Source organism: Mus musculus, chromosome 5 (assembly GCF_000001635.26).
Source record: "Mus musculus strain C57BL/6J chromosome 5, GRCm38.p6 C57BL/6J".
NCBI lineage: Eukaryota > Metazoa > Chordata > Mammalia > Rodentia > Muridae > Mus > Mus musculus.
This window is the reverse complement of record NC_000071.6, coordinates 136,627,782-136,641,306: the sequence shown is the minus strand read 5'-3', so window position 1 is coordinate 136,641,306 and position 13,525 is coordinate 136,627,782. Positions and strand designations below refer to the sequence as shown.

At 49.2% G+C, this 13,525-nt stretch overlaps 1 long non-coding RNA gene across 5 annotated transcripts in view; it reads right to left on the bottom strand.

Moving 5' to 3' along the window:
- Positions 1 to 8,975, bottom strand: part of Gm38722 — a 43,094-nt gene extending 34,119 nt beyond the window's left edge. For 2 of the 5 annotated variants that reach the window (XR_001784993.1, XR_001784994.1), the window contains exons 1-2: positions 8,632 to 8,975; positions 4,539 to 4,672 (exon numbers count right to left, since the gene is read on the bottom strand). This is a non-coding gene — a long non-coding RNA (predicted gene, 38722). Of the gene's footprint in view, positions 1 to 4,538; positions 4,673 to 7,219; positions 7,277 to 8,631 lie in introns of those variants that run through there. The other 3 variants (XR_001784996.1, XR_868602.1, XR_001784995.1) reach the window with 3 other exon arrangements.
- Between the last annotated feature and the right edge of the window lie 4,550 nt (positions 8,976 to 13,525).

Here is a 13,525-nt window from a genome sequence, read left to right as displayed (position 1 = left end):
GGTTCCTGATTCCTCCCCTGATCAAAGGAATTGAGTCTTACTTTCTCTGGTCAGAAACTGATGTCTTGGTGTGATGGATACACTCTGCCTTGGAGTGGACTTGCTCACCTCCTCAGCCTTAGTTGCTCATCTGCAACCCCGGCGTGATAGCATCACTTTCAGACATAGCCAGGAGCAAGTGAAGCATGAATATTGCATGGCATCAGTGCAGGAGAGAAAGTCTCATCTTATTCTAGAACCTTCTGTGGCTCCTTCACAGACTACTTCCCATAGCCCAGTACCTTAGGTATAGGATGAACTTTCTTCCTCTTTTGGCCCCAATTCAGCTTTTAGTCTCAGTCTTATGGTCCAGCTGTAAACTGCACAATTAGTTCATTCCCCAGGAAGCCTCTAGATCAGCGGTTCTCAGCCTTCCTAATGCTGCGGCCCTTTAATACAGTTCCTCATGTGTGGTGACCCCCAACCATAACATTATTCTGCTACTACTTCATAACTGTAATTTTGCTACTGTTATGAATCAGAACGCAAATATCTGATATGCATGGTATCTTCACCCACAGGTTGAGAACTGCTGCCCTAAAGAGCTGTTAAGCCAAGAGGTTTATTTAGCAGCTCAACAACCCTGATTGGGTGACCACTCAGGAGGCACCACAAGCCACTGTGGGGCCTGGAATGGAACCGGAACAGCTCACACATGGTAACTTGTTTACTCTGGTGCTCATCATGACCCTGGTGTGCTGGCCAGTTTTATATCAACTTGATACAAGCTAAACTCATTTGAGAGGCAGGAACCTAACTAAGAAAATGCCCTACAGGCTGTAGGCAAGCCTTTAGGGCATTTTCTTATTTGGTGACTGATAGAGTAGGGCCCAGCCCACTGTGGGTGGTGCCATCCCTAGGCTGGTGGTCCTGGGTTTTATAAGAAAGCAGGCTGAGCAAGCCAGTAAGCAGCACTCCTCTATGGCCTCTGCATCAGCTCCTGCCTCCAGGTTTCTGCCGTGCTTGAGTTCCTGTCCTGACATCCTCCAATGATGAACAGCGACGTGGAAGGGTAAGCCAAATAAACCCTTTCCTCTCCAGGCCTCTTTGGTCACATAGCAATAGTAACCCCAGCTGGGACACCTGGCCTCTGTCCCATGAATGCCACCAAGAGCACTCTTCTTTGTCTCCAATAAAGTCCCTTCCAGTGTAAAGCATTGCAAGGGATTTGGTACTGATTCACAGAGACAGGCATGAGGACACAGGCCAATTATCTCAGCTTCTGAGAAGCCGAAGAAGGAGGAGGAACAGAAGTTCAAGATCCGGGCTATACAGCTACTTCCCAAGGCTAGCCTGGGCAACTTAATGAGACCCTGCCTAGAACCAAATAAATGATTGGGCCAGGGACATGGTTCAGCCCATGAAAGAGCTTGCAGCACAGACCTGATGACCCAAGTTGCATCTGTGGAACCCACATAGGAGCCAGGTGCGGCAGCAGCATGGGCTTGGAATCTTAGCACTCCAGTGTGCGATACAAGGCAGAGAAGATAGACCTCATAGGTCAGCTAGCCTGGAGTATACAGTACAGCAGCAGAAATGAGAGACACTGCCTTCACAAATGAAAGCGGGGTGGGGAGGGGAGGCCCTGGGGCTGTCGGTGGCTAGGCATGCAGCTTAAGCACGAGGATCTGAGCCCACATAAGTGCTCAGTTAGGTGTAGCGGCCTCCCTATAACTCCAGTCTTCCAGAGTAGAGAGCAGACTAGTTCGACCATTCATATCTGTGAGCTCTGGGTTTGATTGAGAGGCCCTGCGGCAATGAATAAGGTCAAAGAGTGATATGGAGGATGACTCCTGACATCAGTTCAGGCTTCCTCGTGCACATACACATGCAAACATGCATACACATACTCCTCTCTCTCTCTCTCTCTCTCTCTCACACACACACACACACACACCACATGGGGGTGGGGAAGGTTAAAAAATTTTTTTTTGTTTTTGTTTTTTCGAGACAGGGTTTCTCTGTGTAGCCCTGGCTGTCCTGGAACTCACTCTGTAGACCAGGCTGGCCTCGAACTGAGTTCCTATCCTGACTTCTGAGCTGAGGGTGGAGGCTCCCTTGCTTGCTGGAAGCCCTGGGTTCCATCCCCAGCACCTCTTCCACCAGATGTGGTGCTACAAGCCTGTAATCCCAGCTCTCAAGGGATGGAGACAGGAGAATCAGAAATTCAAGGTCATCCTTGACTACAGAGTGAGTTCAGGATCAACCTAGAATACAAGAGACCCTGCCCACCCCCACCTCTCCAAACAAGACGATATAGCCTTAGGCAAACAGCCTCCATCGGAGGGTTGGGCTACCCCTGGGGACAGTTCAGCCTACTTCCTGTGGTCAGCATCTTGGAGACTGTCTATGCCAGGTGGTCTGAAAGAGCGCAGTTGTGGAGCCAGCTTGGGCAGAAGGAGGCTGAAGTAGGGCCCAGCTATGATGTGGGCAGCCGGTCAGGAGAGAGGGCTGGGAGGTTGGAAGTGTACTGTCGTCCCTGGAGGGGACTTTAGACAAAACCTGAACCAGGTTTGGAAGGACAAAGTGGAGAAACAAGTGACTGTCAGGGGTGAAAGGCACAGAAAACAGGGTCTGGGGGTGTAAGTTTGTGTCCTGTAGGAGAGAGGAGATTAAAAATATGCTGTTAAACCAAATGTGATGGAGAACACATGTAAGCCCAGCATTCAGGAGGTGGAGGCAGGAAGGTCAGAAGTTCAAGACCAGACTTGGCTACCTAAGATCCCATCTCAAAACAAATCAATAAGGCTAGAGTTTGGCCTGGTGACACAGGCCTGCAATCTTACCTACCTGAGAGACTGAGGTCAAAGGATGATGAGTTCAAGGTCAGGCTGGCCTGCATAGCCTGGACTACTTAATGAAACCCTGTCTTAAACAAAACCAAAACCTGACAGAATGTTCTAGAAACTCAGGAAAGCACACCCTACCAGAGAGCTGGAATGGTGAGCAAGAAGAACAACATTCTCCCAGATGCTGGGCTACCCCAGCTTCCCTGACAGCTGTATGTCCACCTCCCAGGTGACCCTGGCTGCCCAGCATTCTGCTGGGATAAGACAGCGCAGACAGGCTGGCTGCGCAGGCTCAGAGCCTTCCAGTTGTCACCTCCCCCGCAGCGCAGCCGGATGGCATGGTCTCCTAACGCATCTGCCTGTTTACATTCTCTCCAATGAAAAGCAGCTTTGTTTATGGAAAAGAGCTATTTTGGTTCAGAGTCGTCTCTTCAGCCCCTCAACTCTGGCAAGCCTAATGGCTGCTGCTCTCTTGAGGAGCTGAGCGCTCTAGCCCCAGGGGAAGGTGCCGCTGGGCTCCCATAATGGGGAAGGAGCGTGGCGACCATCTCTAGGCAGCCAGTAAAGCCAACACAGGCTGTAGACAGAGATCCACATGTCATGTAAACTTCAGAGTTCAACCTGGTTGAATGCAGCCTTGTAGCTGGCCTGGCAGGGATAGAGACCCTCTGAAGAACCCTGCCCTCTGGCTATCAGAAAACTCAAACAATGGTCCCCAAGGAACTGGAACTCCTCAGGAGCCTCAAGCTGGAAGAAGGAAAGGGCTGAAGCCTGGTGCGGCCAGAGGAGGAACTTGTCTCCACGAAGATTCTTCATAGTGCTGATAACTTGTCTGACCACCTCACAGGACAGACTGGAGCCAGCAGTGATCATCAGACATGACTGTGTCATCAGAAATGACCACACCTTGACTTGGGCTGCTTGGCCATCAAGACCTCTCTCTGTCTATATAAACCTAAATCCGTGGCCAGGAACCCAAAGATGGACTTGCCTGTCTCTGTGCCTCTTCTCAACGTGGCCACATTGAATTATTCTCTCCTCTGCTTTTCACTGTAACTACTTGCCCTACGGATGCCCTGGGCTTACAGGCTCTGACCCTAACAACTTTGACAGTAGTCTCACCCAGATGGCCTCATGAGCTGGTGACTCTGAACTCTGGTCCCCAGGGTCTGACAATCTACTCTGAACTCACCAGCCAGGCTTCCCCCACAGCCCTGCCAGGGGAAGCAGTTGTGTGCTTTACCACCTTCAATGTGCAGATGAAAAACTGAAGTACCCAGAGATGAGAAGGACTGCTTTGGACCACATAGCTACTAAAAGCATAGAGTCCCTTCTTGGGAGCCAGGAATAGCCAGTTCCCTTAAATTTCAAGCCATCTTTCCCCATGCCACCTGGGATGGGAGTGCGTAAATCAGAGAGGGGAGAGAAGTTAGGTGACAGTCAGAGACTTTCTTCCTGCCTGCCCTCTCTCCTTCCTGAGCTAGGCCCCCAGCCCCTCTCTGGGGGATTCTAGGCAGGAGCTCTACCACTGAGCCACACCCCCAGCCCCTCACTGGAGGATTCTAGGCAGGTGCTCTAGCACTGAGCCACGCCCCCAGCCCCTCACTGGGGGGATTCTAGGCCATGCTCTACCATTGAGCAGAATTTTGACTTTTTATTTTAAGATATGGACCCAGCTAGTCTTAAACTCCTGCTGTAGCACAAACTCACATTTTACTTGCAAGTCTCCTGCTTGGGCTTCCTCCATAGCTGGGATTCCAAGTCTGTAGCTCCATGCCAGCATTGTCACAGTCAATCTGCATTTGAAAGACTTCAGGCTTTATTCTTGGTCAGGGAACTGCTGTCTAGCACATGCAGGGAGAGAGAGAGAGAGACTGTGATAGCCATTTCCTGAGCAGATTGGAGACGAAGTCAGGTGAGTCCCTTTGGGGTACAACTGTTCCTTGATATAGACAGGTGGAGGGCTGTTTCTGAGGATCCCTTTAGAGGAAATCTGCTTCCAGCCACCAAGCCAACAGCTGTAGTCAACACCAGAGAGCAAGCCAAGCTCTATGAAGCTTTGGGAAGAAATCACCCAAGATCCAACCCTAGCGATTCGGGCAAAGGCAGGCGTGGTCCTCTTGACCTATCAGACTGGATCCCAAACTGGATGGTGGCAGACTTTGGTCTGTCTTCCCAAGATGTCTGATACCTGCTGATATGGGGACTGAGCTGATCCCACTTCACAGGTGTCTGGACACTGCTTTCCTTGAATTTCAATCTTAAGACAGTCCCAGCTGCTGCTGCAGCCTTTGTCTGATATTTTTGTTCCCATTTTCATGTATTTATATGCAGTATTCACGTATATATATGTATGTTTACATATGAATGTGTACATAGATGTCCAAGACTGTTGGGAATCATGCTCAATCGATATTTCACTTATTCAGTAAGTCAAGGTCTCTCAGTCAAACCCAGAGCTCATCGAGATGACTAGTCCTGCTAGGCAGCCTGGCACTGGGGATGCCTTGTCTCTATTGGTAGAAGCTGGGATTAGACACAAGCCGACATGCCCACTTGGCATTTAGGTGGGTTCTGGGTATCCAAACTCCAGTCCTTGTACTTTTATGGCACACACTGTGACCACTGAGTCATCTCCCTGGCCCTATTAGTCTCTGCTTCCGAGTAGAGACTCCATAGTTCCAGAACGGCCACCAGATGTAGAAATCTAATTTCTTCTTTTCTATCCCTAAACCCACTCACACGAGGCGTTTGTGTGGGTAGGTTTCCTGACACTTGGGGAGACAGGGAGATCTGCCTATGTGGAGTAATTACAGGACTTATTAAAATCTCTCTGGAAAGCTCTCCTGTCTCGTCCCTCCTGCTTCCCCGCTCCCTCTCTTCCTTCTCCCCCTCTCTTCCCTCTCTTCCTTCTCCTGCCCCTCCATGCTTCCTTCTGGCAAAGCAGAACACACCCAGTCCTGATACACCTACCCCCTAGCCCTATCAGCCTGATCAGTTTTCTCTTAAACAAGGAAAATTTACTTCCAAGCAAAAATTGATACCAGATATGGAAAAGATGGTTTTGGTTTGGTTGGGTTTTTGGTTATTAAAGACAGTCTCATGTAACCCAGACTGGCCTTGAACTCACTATGCAGCCGATTGGCCCAGAGCTAGCTATGTAACTCAAGATGGTTCAGCTGCTGATCCTCTACCTCAGTGTGGGGTTTACAGGAATGAGCTGCCATGCTTGGCCTGCTGCCCTGGGGCAGAGTCACCAGTCATGAACATTTTATGATTCTAGAATGAAGCATCACAGAAAACCAAGCCTAAAGAAGTTGAAGGCCTAAGTAAACCAGAGCTGGAGGACATGTCGTTTCATTGGAGGATTGCTTACCTAGCTGACAAGAACCCCAACCCACCACCTCTCCTCACTCCCCCACCCCAACCCCAACTATATAAACTAGGCTTTGTGGTGCATGCCTGTAATCCTGGCATTAAAGAGATGGAACCTGGTAGATCAAGAGTTAAAGATCACCAAGTGGTGATGGCACATGCCTTTAATCTCAGCACTGAGGAGGCAGAGGTAACATATGGCTGAATTGGAGGCCAGCCTGGTCTACAAACTGAGTTTCGGGCTACACATGGAAACTCTGTCTTGAAAAAGAAGGTCATCCTCTGCTAACAGAAGTTGGAGGGCTAGCCTAGGCTACACGAAACCCTGTCTCAAATCAGCAAAAAAGGGGTTGAAAGCCAAGAAAAGGGGATGCAGGCTGGGCGTGACAGCTCTAGCTAAAGCACTCGGGTGGCACAGGCAGCGGATCTCTGTGAACTGAAGGCCAGCCTGGTCTACATAGTGAGTTCCAAATCATCCAGGGCTACACAGGGAAACCCAGGACCCTTGTGCCCCACCCCCGCCAACACACAAGTGAATGTAATCCTAGCAACTCTGGAGGCTGAGGCAGAAGGATCGAGTTCAAGGCCATGTTGGTGAAGTAGAGGGACAAAAAGATGGAGTTGGAAGAAGGAAAGAGGAGGGAGGAAGACAAGTAGAGCGGGAGATGAGCCAACAACAGTGCAGGCTCCACTTGACCTCGCCAATACAAACCAGGATGTGAGCCGGACCAGGTTCTCAGTGTTACTGGGTTAACAACAACAGACTCAGGACTGGGAATCTGTGCTCTACCCATGGCTCTGCAGGATGGAGAAAGAGGGTGGCTGTGAGCACATGGCAGACCCCTAGGCACTGCCTACTGCGTGGGATTATTGCTAATCAGTGGGTTTTCTGTCCCCTCGTCTCTCTGTTCCTAGGGCTCTCAAAGCAGCATGAGTGGGCAGCAAGCAGCTAACAATTAATTACAGGCTGTCTCGCATTGTTCTCTAATTACTGTCAGGCTTGCGGGATTCCTCACCTGCACAGAGTCCTGGAACACAGACAAGTGCCTCCTCCAGGCTTCTCTTTCCTCCCCAGTGCCTACACTACGCTAGGCTCACAGGATGACTTCAGGCAAAGCAGCGATTGGCTGATTCCCATTCACATGGGCTATAGATAAGAATTACTGGGAGGTTGGCAAAAATGCTGGACTCTTGGAAGAGTGCTTAGTTGCTTGAGTAGAAGGCAGACCCCAGGCATCAGATTTAGTTCAAACATACTATTATCAATCCCCCACCAAGTACAGAAGATAGAGACTACAGACTCCTGTACCCTAAATAAACTCTTTAATACTGAGCCACGCACCCAGCCCCTCCCTGAGGGAGTCTAGGCAGACACTATACTGTTGACTCATGACCTTAGTCCCTCAGAGGATCCTGGGCAGGTGATCTACTGCTGAGCCACACTCTTCAGGCCTTCAGTAAGAATTCTAGGTAGGAGCTCACTATACCACTAAGCTATATTTCCAACCCTTCAGGCAATAGAATTCTAACAAATTTCCCAGGTGGCTTTCCCATTAAGTCTAGACTGAAAATCCTGCTGAAGTGGCTCCCCAGCAAATGCACTCAGGGTTCCTGTGTCATAAGACCTGGAAATGGATCTCTGTACTAAGTTGTGTCATATGTCTATCTCAATGACATCATCTACCTCAGCAGCTTCAGGTGGCTCCAGACTCTCAATATCCAGCTTAGAAATATCTTCAGCTCCAAAATATAAAGAGGGAACTGGGCATGTCGGTGCAGGCCTCTCATTGTCAGGAGACACAGGCAAGAGTTCAAATTCTGCCTGGGTGACACAGAGAGTCCAAAACCAGCAGAGACAACTTAGTGAGACCCTCTCAAAAGAAAAAAAGAAAAAGAAAAGGTAAACTAAGGGCTGAAGGCCTGGTTCAGTGATAGAGCCCTTGCCTAGAATCCCCCAGTGAGGGGCTAGGGGCGTGGCTCAGTGGTAGAGCCCCTGCCTAGAATCCCCCAGTGAGGGGCTGGGGGCGTGGCTCAGTGGTAGAGCCCCTGCCTAGAATCCCCCAGTGAGGGGCTGGGGGCGTGGCTCAGTGGTAGAGCCCCTGCCTAGAATCCCCCAGTGAGGGGATAGAGTGGTACCCAAAGGTAGGACACCTACAGAATGTGTCTGACCCTGGTTCAATCATCTATACCGGCAGGGATAGAGGGAAAGAAGGAAAAGGAGGTGGCGGCAGGGGGTGTGGGGGGAGACAAGAAGGGAGGGAGAAAGGAAGGCAGGCAGCAAGCAGGCTGGCCTTTCTGGAGTCCTGTAGCAGTGACAGGTCCCTCTTTCAGTCCCTGCCTTACCTTGATTCCTCAGAAAGGTTGTAGCCAAACATAGCAACAGCACGCCCCCAAACCCCACCCCAGCCCGGCTGAGAAGTTGCATTACCGTCCGTTTACCAGCCATCTCTCTCCTCTCCAGTAAAATGATGTCCTGAGCCAGACTGTGGTTTTGTGACTTGAAGGCCAAAGCCATGAGTCAACATCATCTACTTATCAAGACCGAAGGCTGTGGTCACCATAGATGTGGAAGGAACAACTCACAAGCCAGGGCGCCTTCATGCTACAGGGCCAAGCCATGCCCTGGTGCCACTGGTCTGTGTCTTGGGGTTCCAGTGGAATAATCTCCATGCTAGCCACTCACTGCCTTAGGCGGACCTTTCCCACAGCCCTCAGGCTCTGCTGCTAGAGCCAGGCAGTCTGACTCCTCACTTGTCTGTCTGGAACTTCTGATGGGTTAGTCCAGCCTGTGCTGGAGCCTCTGACTTACAGTTTTCTTTCTTGCTCTCTGTGTGAGCATGTGTATAAGTGTGTGTGTGTGTGTGTGTGTGTGTGTGTGTGTGTGTGTGCGTGTATGTGTGTGGTGTGTATGTATGTGTGTGTGTGTGTGTGGTATGAATGTGTGTGTGTATGTGTGTGTGTGTGTGCGTGTATGTGGTGTGTGTGTGTGTGTGTGTGTGTGTGTGGTATGAATGTGTGTGTATGTGTGTGGTGTGTATGTGTATGTGTGTGTGCGCACACACACATACATGCAACCACGTTGATCCCACCCCAGATCAGAGGTGTCAATCCTTGGGTTTCAGGTGTCTTTCTTTCTTTCTTTCCTTCTTTCCTTCTTTCTTTCTTTCTTTCTTTCTTTCTTTCTTTCTTTCTTTCCTTCCTTCCTTCCTTCCTTCTTTCTCTCTCTCTCTCTCTCTCTCTCTCCCTTCCTTCCTTCCTTTCTTCCTTCCTTTCTTTCTTTCTTTCTTTCTTTCTTTCTTTCTTTCTTTCTCTCTTTCTCTCTTTCTCTCTTTCTCTCTTTCTCTCTTTCTCTATCTCTCTCTATCTCTCTTTCTCTCTGTTTTTTAGAGACAGTGTTTCTCTGTGTAACAGAGCCCTGGCTGTCCTGGTCTTGATTTGTAGACCAGGCTGGCTTCAAACTCACAAAGATCCTCTGCCTCTGCCTCCAGAATGCTGGGATTAAAGATATTTGCCACCATGTACAGTTAATCTTTCTTTTTTCCTCTCTCTCTCTCTCTCTCTCTCTCTCTCTCTCTCTCTCTCTCCCTCTCTCTCTCTCTCTCTTTGTCTCACATGGTTTCTCCATGTTTCCTTGGCTATCCTGGAACTCTGTAGCCCAGGCTGGCTTTGACTTTTCAGAGATCTGCCTGCCTCTGTTTCCCAAGTGCTGAGCCCAGCTCACTGTGCTTTTCAAAACAGGGTCTCTCACTAGCCTAGAACTCACTAAGTAGCTAGAGTGGTTGCCTGGCAACCACAGCCTGACTCTGCCTCCCCAGTGCTGGGTCACGTAGATGTGCTATCAGGTCCAGCTTTTTTATGTGGACTCTAGATGTTGGACTCAGGTCTGTGCTTGCACAGTAGGCTCTTTACTACCTGTTATCTTCCCCGGCCTGGATTGGGTGTTTGATTTTTCCCGAGTGTACACTACATGTATAAATTATACTTTATCAGGCTTGATTAGCAAGCCAACTTGAGTGATTTTATTCTTTTGATTCAGTTGGATACAGTTCATTCTTGTGATTCAATTGACTGTAGACAATGGGCCCCCCTTGCCACCTGCACCCAGAAAAGACCACTCACACCCCACCAGCCCTGGCAGTGTCACTGCTCTAAGGTGCTCCATGGGCCGCTCCTTCCTCTATTGCTCAGGGGCAGGAAGAGAGAAGCTACAATCTTGTGCACACATGACAGGGGCCACTCATCCTGAATGAGGCAAGCACAGACACAGCATTCCTGTCACATCCTCATCCTATGACAAGGACAGTGATTCCTGCAAAGAGGGGCGGGGCATACAGCCTCAATGAGTGGAAACAGGATGAGAAACCTGGCTCCAGGTGCCAGACTCTCTGCTGCTTGTTGGAGGGCATGATGCTCTTCTGTAACTCATAGGGTAACCTGTGGAATTCTGTTCTGTCCTTCCATGCCGTGGTCCCAGGGCTCTAATGGTCCTCACATGTGGTCCATCAGGCTTTCTGAACTGAGGCTGGTGACTGAGTTATGGCACCAACGATTACGACTTCCTTAGCAACAAGTAAAAGCATGTTTAAAATATCAGGTCTCTAGGAACCTTCCCTAGAGACCCACCCCTCAAGTCCTTGTGCTTTTCTTACTGTGGCTAAATGCCTGACAGAAGCAACTTAAAGGAAAAAGGACTTATCTTGTCTCAGGATTTCAGACTGTCACAGTAAGGAAATGTATCAGTCAGTCAGGGTTATCTAAGAAACAGAGCTGGTGGCACATACCTTTTATCCCAGCTCTTGGGACCACAGAGGCAGGCAAATCTCTGAGTTTGAGGCTAGCCTGGTCTATAGAGCAAATTCCAGGATTGCCAGGGATACACAGAGAAACCCTGTCTCAAAAACCAAGAAGGAGGAGGAGGAAGAAGAAGAGGAGGAGGAGGAAGAGGAGAGAAAGAAATCGAGCTGAAAAAAATGAATATGTATATATACATATATTAAAAGAGAATTTATGAGTTTGCCTTTTAGGCTGTGGTCCAGATACTCCAACAATGACTGTCTCATTTGAAAGACTAGAATCCAGTAGTTGTTTAGTCCATGAGGCTGGATGTCTGAGCAGTCCATGGGGTGCTGGAGTCCTAAAGGATTCCTGGAGAGATGCTGGTCTTCAGACTATATTAGAATCTCAAACATATTGGTTCTAATACCAGGAGAAGAATGTCTCAGCCACAGAGCAGATGCACTTGCCAGCAAGCCCAGGAGCAATGAGGCAAAAAAAAAATTATATATATATATATATATATATGTGTGTGTGTGTGTGTGTGTGTGTGTGTGTGTTTCCTTCCTCGGTGTCCTTTGTGTAGGCTGCCCCAGAGTTATGGGGTCTTTCTGCTTCAAATGATCTGATCAAGAAAATCCTTCACTGTGGGACACAGTGGCCCACACCTTCAATCCTAGCACTTGAAAGACAGAGGCAGACAGTAAAGGGCAGCCTGGTCTACATAGTGAATTCCAAGACAGCCAGGGCTACATAGTGAGACTCTGTCTCAAAACAAAATAAAACTCCCATATACAATCACCAAACCCAGACACTATTGTGGAGGCCATCAAGAGCTTGCTGACAGGAGGCTGATATAGCTGTCTCCTGAGAGGCTCTGCCAGTGCCTGACTAATACAGAAGTGGATGCTCATCCATTGGACTGAGCACAGGGTCCCCAATGAAGGAGCTAGAGAAAGGACCCAAGGAGCTGAAGGGGTTTGCAGTCCCATAGGAGGAACAACAATATGAACTAGCCAGTACTCCCAGAATTCCCTGGGACTAAACCACCAACCAAAGAAAACACATGGTTGGACTCATGGCTCTAGCTGCATATGTAGCAGAGGATGGCCTAGTCGGTCATCAATAGGAGGAGAGGCCCTTGGTCCTGTGAAGGTTCTATGCACCAATATAGGGGAATGCCAGGACCAGGAAGCAGGAGTGGGTGAGTTGGTGAGTGGGGGGAGGGGATAGGGGGGTTTCAGAGGGGAAACCAGAAAAGGGGATAACATTTGAAATGTAAATAAAGAAAATATCTAAAGGAAAAAAAAGAAAATATCTAATAAAAATCTATAGCTTTGCTAGATACAGCAAAAAAAAAAAAGATTAAAAAAATAAAACAAAAACAGAAAGGAAGAGAGAGAGAGGGAGATGGAGGGAGGGAGGGAGGGAGGGAGGGAGGGAGGGAGGGAGACAGAGAGAGAGAGAGAGAGAGAGAGAGAGAGAGAGAGAGAGACCCTTGGGTCTAGCTAATTCCAATTGCAGCCAAATTAACAACTAAGATTAGTCACCTCAGGGAGGCATGACAGACCCGCCAGCCTTAGGCGTGCATGGTAGAAACACCACACATGAGCAAATCAGGAAGCTGAGAAAGACCAGAAGCAGCCTTGTACTAAAACCCTCAAAAGTTCTCAGTCTAGTTGAGCAATGGTGGCGCATGCCTTTAGTCTCAGCACTCTGGAGGCAGAGGCAGGTAGGTTTCTGGGTTCGAGGCCAGCCTGGTCTATAGGGCGAGTTCCAGGACAGCCAGAGCTACACAAAGAAAGCCTGTCTGGAAACACACACACACACACACACACACACACACACACACACACACACACACACACACACATACCACACACACACACACACACACACACACACACACACACACACACACACACACGTACCACCCCACTTCCATCCACCAAACCTCACAATCTCCCCAAACAGCACTCCTATCCTGTGGAATAACACTCAACCCCTTTCTCTCAGAGGAGGGAGATATTCCATACTCAAAAGCCAATCAAGAACGGCCTCTGAGGGGTTGGGGCTTTAGCTCAGTAGTAGAGAGCTTGCCTAGCAAGTGCAAGGCCCTGGGTTCTATCATCAGCTCTGAAGGGAGGAAAAAAAAAAAAAAAGACAAAAAGAATGGAAAAAGAACGGCCTCTGAACAGTTCTCTCTTGGCTGTTCCTGCAATAGGCCCAAGCAAGGTCACATGACTACATCTTTGGCCAATCGCCATCTTCTTGCTTCTACCCAGCACCTGTTGCCCCGAGAGATGAAGGCCTTAGGTCTGTTAAATGGGGCAACAGCCAGCTGCCCAGCCCTATGGAGTTGGGGCAAAGGAATGAGCTTTTCTAGAAGCATCCTCGTTCAATATGCTTTGTTTCCCCTCCCCCACCACTCTTCGCCAGCTACAGAGAAGGAACAGTGACAACGGAGAGAATAGACAGGATGGTGGCCTGGTGTCAAAACAGATCCAACTGGGTACTGCTGCGTGGCCAGGCGAGCAATGGAAATCCTT